Below are 9,275 nucleotides of genomic sequence, written 5' to 3'. Positions count from 1 at the left end.
ACTTTATAACTAAATATTCATTAAGTGAAAAAAAAAAGGTTTATTTTAGGGGAAAATTGGTGAGAATTGTCTCTCCATTTCTCTCTAAAGAGACCAACACCTTGGAGGGTACATCTAGCAATCCTACTACTCCAAGGTCACTCATTTCTTCTACAATCGAACCTTGGTGTCGAGAATTAGAGGTTCTCAATTTTGGGAACTTGGAGAACCTATTCTTCCATCCAAATCCATGGATCTAAGAAGCAAGGAATGAAGGCCTTTATCTCTTTGGGTGATTAGCCTTTGCTTATGCAAAGAGGAATCTACAAAGGTATTAATTTCAACTCACTTATGTTTTGAGTTGATTATTGGTTCACCAATCTACTAGGCTTTGAATTTCATGGGTAAATGTTTTGTTTTTGAGTGCATGTAAGCATGATTCCGCCTTTAATTGTTAATTGCATGCTATATGATGTTGCTCAAATGAACATGTTTCACAAAATAATTCCTTCAAGTGGTATCAGAGCCTAGGTCTAGTAGTTGGTGAATCCTTTTGGGTTTTGTAGTTCATAAGTTTGTGATTTAAAAGTTGTAATTGTTACAAGCTTTATTCTTGCTTCTTTGAAAGTAAATTTTGTTGGAAAATTTGCTATCTCAAATGTTGTAGATGTTGTTCATATGAGCATGAATATTGGAGCTAAAATTTGGTGCCATGCTTTTGGGAAAATTCGGCCAAAACCAAAGGGTGGATTTTTGGGTTCTTGTTTGACTTGTTAAAATTGTTTTAATGTGTTATTTGGAACCCCTAAGTACCCTAGTTTGGTTAGATGTTATTTCCCTTAAGTAAGAATGGTTTTGGAATGTTTTTGGGTGGAAAAAGTTCATGGAAAAATTTGGGTTTTTCATGGATGTTCTTCATTGTTCTTGATGTTCTTGCCAAGAACAAAAAGGTTTGGTGTTTTGATTCAAAGTTTTGATTTATTTCATAAAGTTTATGTGATATGTTTTTAAATGATTTATTATGTATTTAAAGTGTTAGATATTTGTATAAATGATGATTGAAATAATTGTGATTGAATTATTTCATAAACATATCCTTTCACATACACTTGCATGCTTTTGACAAAACTCACAAATCAACACACACACCCACCTTATCTTCCCCTAAAACCGGTCACTCCCTCAAAGGGAGTACTTTTGGGGCTTTTATGCAATTACATAAAGTTTTGATACTTTTGTGTATTTGCACTTTGGCCCAAAAGTTTACGTTTTTACGTTTAGGTCCAAAAACGCTAAAGGACAAATTGTTTTGATCCTTTAATGATGTTTTTGCATTATTAAAAGTTTGGGTTCTAGTTGTATTTACATGAAGTTGTGACTTTTGTGTATTATACAAAGTGACCCCAAAAGTTTTTGTTATTGCAATATGGCCCAAAAGTTGAGGTTAATTGCATGATGGCCCAAATAGGATGAGAACAAAATTGTTTTGTCTCTTTAAATGAGAATTGGATTTTCATTTTGTTTAGCTCCATTTAAATCAATTTTATGGATACAAAAACCAAATGAAAATGTTGCATTCATTAATTAGTTAAAGTGTTAATTAATTAAAGGGTGATTATGAACCTAAGCCTAATATAATTGAGCTATGTGAAAGGCGTTTCAAATTTGTTTGAACCATGGGAATGTGTAGATTAGATTTTGATTGTAATTTGATTTGATCAAATGTTGTAAAAGGGCTTAAGCTCTTCTTTACTTTAAAGTAATTTGTTATATGCAAATGTTGTAATGAGCATAAGCTCACCTTTACTTTGAAGTACTTCTTTCTTGCTTTATACGATATGCATGAAAATGAAGTAGTTGGGTCCAACGCCCATAAGACAACACGCCTTAATGTGATTAAACGCGTAACTAAAATCAATCTTCATTCCTAGACCGAGGTTCAACACAAGGCTCGTGTTGAATCTAAACAAAGGTTCATAATCATCCTTAGGCCCTAAGGCAACTATGTAGTCCATCAAATGAATGCAAAGTTTATGTTAGTAGTATCATATACTCTTGCTTTAAAAATCGTTTTAAAAGCATAGTGGGAGTATTATGTACAACTAAAACAAAGGGATGGACCAATAGTTGTAATAGGACCAAAATAGTTTTAATAGAGATTAAAATGTATGTTTATATGTGATGAGACCTAAAACCCTCAATCAAACCAATATTAAGTTGATAAGCGAGAGATGTTTAGAATATCTCTTCGTGGCCTTCCACCGTGGTGGGATCCAATCGTTTATGACTTGTACACCGGCTTCACCCTATCATGGGGGAGTACACAGTGCATGCTTATACTCAGGAGGAATCCATATACATATGATGAGGTGAGTGTAGGCAATGAGGATAGCTATATATCGTATCATCGTGAGGCTATTCTTGAACCCCTTCACACACTAAGCATGGTGGGAAGAACTTAACTAAGTGCAATGGAACCAATATCATATCATTGTGAGGTTACATTCTCTAGAGGCCAAATAAGATGGGTACTTGCATGAGTTGCAAATGAGTAAGCGTACTCTCTCATTATTATTGTTGCTAGCCATATATCGTATCATCGTGAGGTGGGCTTGGTAATAGTGAGCCTCCCATAACCTACTAGGAGTTTCATCCAAAACTCTCGAATTCCTATGAGGGATATGGAATTTGCCAAAAAATAGTGGGTGGTGCTATTTTGATTTAAAGACCCAAATCAAATGGCTTAAAATCAATCAATTTATATTCGTTATGTATTTGATTACCAATATATTTGCAAACGCTATCCAACACTTGACAAAACCGAATGTTTTAGTTTCCGGACTTGGTACCACAATCCCAAAGAATGTCTTAAAAGGATTGTATATGTATTTAAGTAGTCTCTTCCTCACAATCTTACTATTGATAATGTATCATTAGAAGAATATGTTAGAAAAGGTCTATCATAAAGAGGACAACACTTTTAAATGTCATAATTCTTCAATTACAATTTGTTGTATGAAGAAATAGGAGTTGCTTTGAACAACTCTTAGTCAATGCAAACACTTAGTGCTTGTTTCTTTGTTAAATGAACAAAAAACTTGAGAAGAAAGCACATAGGCATGGACACTAAATGTGCCATGATTCTTCATTTACAATTGTTGTATGAAGAAATGAGAGTTGCCTTGAACAACTCTTTAAAGTTTGTAATTATGTTTAGAACATAATGGTTGGTTGACAAAAATAGTCCATTAACATGGACTTATGATGATTTTGAATCATTGAATGTTGAAGTGATAAACCACTTAACGAGACGGAAACTAGGCAAGGACTTTACCTTTGTGTCCTTATCCTAATCGTTCACTAAGTTTATTGTAAACTATATAGTGAACAATAAACCACATGCTCTCCAAAATTGTTTGATGTGTATAACACAATTGAAAAAGGTTTCAAGAGAGATAGTGGGAGTTTAGGGACCATGACTATTGTAGTCAAAAGGAAAAGTCAAATAAAGAAGATAAATAACTCCAAGGGAACAAACTTTCTTTATGAAATGATGGACATTGGAAGGGGTATTTGCAAGAAATGTCTTGCAAGTGTCAAGGACACACCTTTCGAAGGTGTTGTAAATTGTTCTTGAATAGTTCAAAACAGTTGGTTCTTCTACTTGAATGCATGATTCCGTATTAGTAACAAAGCTTTACAATCGTTGTAAAAGTGTGACTAATAAGAAGTAGAAGATATATGAGAGAAGAGAAAGTACTTCACATTCGAAGCGTGAATCAAATGTAGATCTCTGCGAAAGCAGATGGTACTTACTTCCTCATATGAACTACCAAAGAAATTGGAAAAACATAGATTGTCTTTGTATTCCAATTTTAAGGAACTAAATTCCGTCACTATGTGAAATGGATAAATGTTTTGTTTGACAAAACAATGTTCTTTATTAATCAATGATTGGATTATGGTAATCTAATTAATTATCTCTATAATAGAGATAATATGGTAGTGTTAACTGTTTAGAAAATAATGATGCTTAAAACCCAAAAGGTTGCAAGGTAGTGACTAATCCCAACTAAAGTTGTGATACCTCTAAAACATAAATTACGAGTTGGTAATAGATGGACGCTTTGGATCGTTAGATCCGGATCCAATACCTTCTTGTTAAAATTGTATAGAGGCGAAATGTTCGAATCTTTATTCTTTTGGAAAGAAGAAAGAATCACAAAGTTGTTGAGGTTAATTCACTTAGATGTTAGTGGCACTTGTCCACAAACATAAATACTACTCATGTTGATTAACATTCACCGAAGATCACTCTCGGTTGGACTATAATTTATTTTGAATAAACACAAGTCCGAATACTTTGCAAAATGTTTCAAAGAATTCAAGTAATGTAAGTTGATGAGTAAGACGTCTAAAGTATTTACCTCCTTAGATTTGATCCAAGATAAAGTAACACTTTAGAACAGTTTCCTTGAAAGATATCAAGGAAATAAGCATCATAAGATAATGTATTTCTCCATTAGGAGAAGAACGAACTTGAATAAGATTTAGTTCGTTAAATGTTATTTATTACCCATATATAGGATATATACTTCTAAAACAATATGATTGTCAATGAGAAGATCTTCCAATATTTTCATAACTCCATAAGATGTAGTTGGAAAGAAAGACAAATCTTAAGCATGTTAAAGATTTAGGGTTGTGTGCTAACAAGCAATATTTGTTTGATAATAATCTTGTAGGATATCATTAAAATAACTTTTGGATATCGCTTCTATAAACCAACTAACAAATGTTGTTTTGTTGGGTAGTTCATTGTAATTCTACAATGTGATTTGCCTAAAAGCAAATGAACGAGAGATAGAACTCAAAGAATGGGTTCTTTGAGAGACAAGATAGTAATCAACAAATATAACAACCTAGTTCCTATACCACAAGCTCCAAGGTAGTCGATAAGGATTTATAAACCGTCTCAGTTGAATGGTTTTTGAACTTTATGACTACATTGAGTGCATATACGATATATACTCAAGGAAATGGTAAAGTACCATTTGACTCGAAATAATGAAACCTTCAAAGCTAATTGGTAGCTTAAGGTGACTACAATCAAATAGAATGGTTGACTTTAAAGGAACCATTTTTGACGTAGTCTTAGTTTCAATAAATTCGAAAAATGCTAGCTACAACTAAATGGTGATTCAATGTTTGGACATAATATGGGTTTCCGAAACCATCATTAAGATAGTCTTTATACTATATGTCTAAAACTATAAATCACAAGACATGTAAGTTGTAGAGACCCATCCATCATGGATCTTAGCAAGATAGTGGGAGCTATTTGCATTTTATGAGTAAAAGGATCAAATCGTTTGATTTCTCATAAAGATGTAAATGAATCTTTTGTTTACTAGTTTTACAAAAGACTAGTGGGAGTTAATCATATTCCTAAAAATTTAAATATATATGATATATTAATTTTGGAAATGAAAAGAATACTTCTACGTTAAAGTTATGACTTTAATACATTATATGAAGATATAATGTATATGGGAGATATAGTCTATATACATGGGATGGAAATCTATAATGATATATTTCATGATATAATTGGATTATATCAATCCCTAATAATAGACAATGGATGCTAGGAAGTTTCTCATATGATGATAAACTTCAATTAGAAGGACGATTCTAGTGAGACTAGCAAGTTGCCCTTCTCAAAGGGAACGTACCCTTTGACTCCCAAAGAAATAATGCGTAAATAGAATCCTTTATACTTAAGCAGAAAGGTGATTTATGTATTTCATATTGTATGAAAAACATTGATATGACTTGTACCTAGAACGGTACAAGACGATATCGGTGCAAGCCCAGGATCAGAACCATGGCAACTGTCAAGTGAGTCCTTAAGTATTTGAGAAATACTAAAGGATAAATTCCTCAAAGATCGAGGAAGAATCAAAGTAACGTAATGGAAGCGTAAATGTATTAGATTATGAATCTAATCCATCATTGGATGTTTCTTCATTATGAATGAAGAGATAAACATATATCTCTTTATTATGACTAAAGAGATATTTGAATGGAAACATTAAAGTAATGACTTTAGTGTGTTCCATTATGAATGCAAGATATATTGCCATATAGAAGTTTACAACAATGTTGTTTGGATGGGAAAGTTCATTTATGAACTCTCTATTCGGTTCCAACCAGAAAGTGTTTGACACTAATGGGGCGATAGCTCAAGCCTGGGAATCAAGGTCTCATCAAGATCCGAACACAAATGAGAGACTGAACCACATGATTGAGAATCATGTATAATGGTGACGTCGTTATTCTCAAGGTTGCTTATGTGGATAACACATATAGATATCCACTGCCTAGGCCTACTATTCAGCCATTTATGAAATGACTACAGAAGAGATATCATCATTGATGATCAAGCTGATTGGCTCTAGTGCAAGTGGGAGATTGTTGGAAATGTGCCCTAAAGCCAATCATGTGATGATACTTTACGGACATTTCACATGTTAAACTAATCTAGTTTAACATATAAAGGGCATAGATTATTGTTTGATCCGTCTCATATAAATGTTATATGCTTAAACGATAAAGTACAAGGAATATGTGATTGGGAGAATGTAATCTAATGAAGTTAGATTCTTGAGACCATTCTTTCGTAGACACATCCTAAACGTTCCTGATCATAGGATTGCCAATTGGGCATTGACAGTCCGTCAAGATCGGTACGTACTATGTCTTCTCTCAGGGAGAGTGATTAGTCTCTAGTCATTGGTGTGTGTGACATCAAGACAAGTACGGTAGGTGCTCAATAGAGAATGAGTTCACTGAACGCGGTCAACGAAGAGTTCTCATATTCCATGTCATATGAGAACTCATGGTTGGGATAATGCAAAGTAGTCCTTTGACCTGAGGCATCATAGTTGTCTTGTGGTTAAGACCTTGATATTTGATTATGTCAAAGTCACTCCATCAGGAGGGTGTCCACGGCATCGTTGGGGTCAAGCCGCTTAGCTATGGAGACAAGTGAATGCGCAACAAGGGATCTCTAACCTTCAAACCGTTTGAGGGAGAATACTTTCTGATATGATTTGAATCTCTGGCCAGAGTATGAATGAGATTTGGGAATGCGTTCCTAAGCACATTCAAGGTAATCATATAAGCACAAGACACACATTGGATAGTAGACATGAGAAAATAAACTATCAAACCAAACAATGTGGTCAAGAGTATTAGATTAGAGAAGGACCGTATTACATTTGTAATCTCGAACTGAATAGGTTCTCTAACCTCTTCTGATTAGCTTGGGTAACCATGATATGCTGCTAGGTGTCACTCATGGTTTGTGGAAGCCCTAAACGTGTATAATCACTAAAGGGAGAATTGAAAATAGTTTCAATTCACAATCGATGTAAAATGGTTTTAATCGCCCACTACCTCGCTAAAAGGAACCTAATGGATCGCACACCGTGAAAGGTGGAGATTGGAGATTAAACGGAAATGAGTAAGAATGATTAAATGGTTTAATCATTTATTTATGGCAAGGATTAATTAATATGTTAATTAATCAAACGAATAAGTTCGTTAAAGACTTCGGCATAGTTTTGGACCTTAAGGCCCAATGGGCTTCGAACGTCAAGCCCATTAACTTAAGTTGTATGACAATTTAATGAATAAAGATTCATTAAAGCCCAAAATCCCAAATCCCATAAGGTGGCCGGCCATGAAGATGAATTAGGGTTTTTTGGTTGTTTAGGTCACTTAAAGAAGTGACTATATAAATGACTTTATAACTAAATATTCATTAAGTGAAAAAAAAAGGGTTTATTTTAGGGGAAAATTGGTGAGAATTGTCTCTTCATTTCTCTCTAAAGAGGCCAACACCTTGGAGGGTACATCTAGCAATCCTACTACACCAAGGTCACTCATTTCTTCTACAATCGAACCTTGGTGTCGAGAATTAGAGGTTCTCAATTTTGGGAACTTGGAGAACCTATTCTTCCATCCAAATCCATGGATCTAAGAAGCAAGGAATGAAGGCCCTTATCTCTTTGGGTGATTAGCCTTTGCTTATGCAAAGAGGAATCTACAAAGGTATTAATTTCAACTCACTTATGTTTTGAGTTGATTATTGGTTCACCAATCTACTAGGCTTTGAATTTCATGGGTAAATGTTTTGTTTTTGAGTGCATGTAAGCATGATTCCGCCTTTAATTGTTAATTGCATGCTATATGATGTTGCTCAAATGAACATGTTTTACAAAATAATTCCTTCAGGTATGATGCAGAAAGAAGTTCACGGAGTCACACGGGTGCAGCAAATTGTGGGTGCGGTGTGATGGCAAGGACGAATAAATTGCAGTAGTGGGTGCATGCAGATGCGGATGGTGGTTATGCAAAAATGCTGTGGGATGCGGGTCAGGTGTAGGTTCATAAGCTGGAGTACAAGACAAGAACGAAGATAATTTTTTGTTTTTTACTACAAGAAGAACAATCAACAACAATTTCCACGATGAATCTAAACTGGAACAATCAAACAGCAGAAGATGACAACAAATTAATATGAGACGAATAGATTAAATCTCGAAGGATCAAACCTGCTCTGAAACCAAGTTGAATATCAGAGTACGAAACGAACAAGACTAACAAAATAATAAGAATATTATTAAACTAACTGAGAATGCCGAAACGGCTACAAAACCACAAGAGACTACATTGTGAATGACTTATTCTCAAACTAAATTACAAGCTCTATTTATAGAGAACCAAATCTAATAAACCCTAACTCGGATGGGTTAGGCCCAAATCCTAAACTAACAAGCAAAACCCAAATACTAAAATAAACCTAACTACTAATATTTTGCAACAAGATCCACATCGGCAAAAATGGAAAATGGCATTGTCTCCAGGGGCTTAGGGATGGGTCGGTTGTGGACAGCCAACAACGAGGGTTGGGGTGCAGAAGAAGGAGGAGGAAGAAGAGGGTTGGGGTTAGGAGAGGAATGGTGGAGGAGGTGGTGGTATGAAGAGGAATGGTGGAGGTGTTGCGGGTTGCAGATGAGAGATGGAAGGGAGGAAGGTGTAGGTTGCAGATGAAGGAATAGAGATAGGGGAATAGGGGAGGTAGGAGATGGGGGGAATTTTTTTTTTTTTAATATTCAGTGAACCTCTATTCAGTAAAATGAGATTTATCCTCTCTTTTTTCAAAGGACAGTTGCTATTTGGTGGAAAAATTGTAGTTTCAAAGGGACAAAAGCTCGAGCTGCGAGATG

Source organism: Malus domestica, chromosome 17 (assembly GCF_042453785.1).
Source record: "Malus domestica chromosome 17, GDT2T_hap1".
NCBI lineage: Eukaryota > Viridiplantae > Streptophyta > Magnoliopsida > Rosales > Rosaceae > Malus > Malus domestica.
This window is presented reverse-complemented; position numbering follows the sequence as displayed.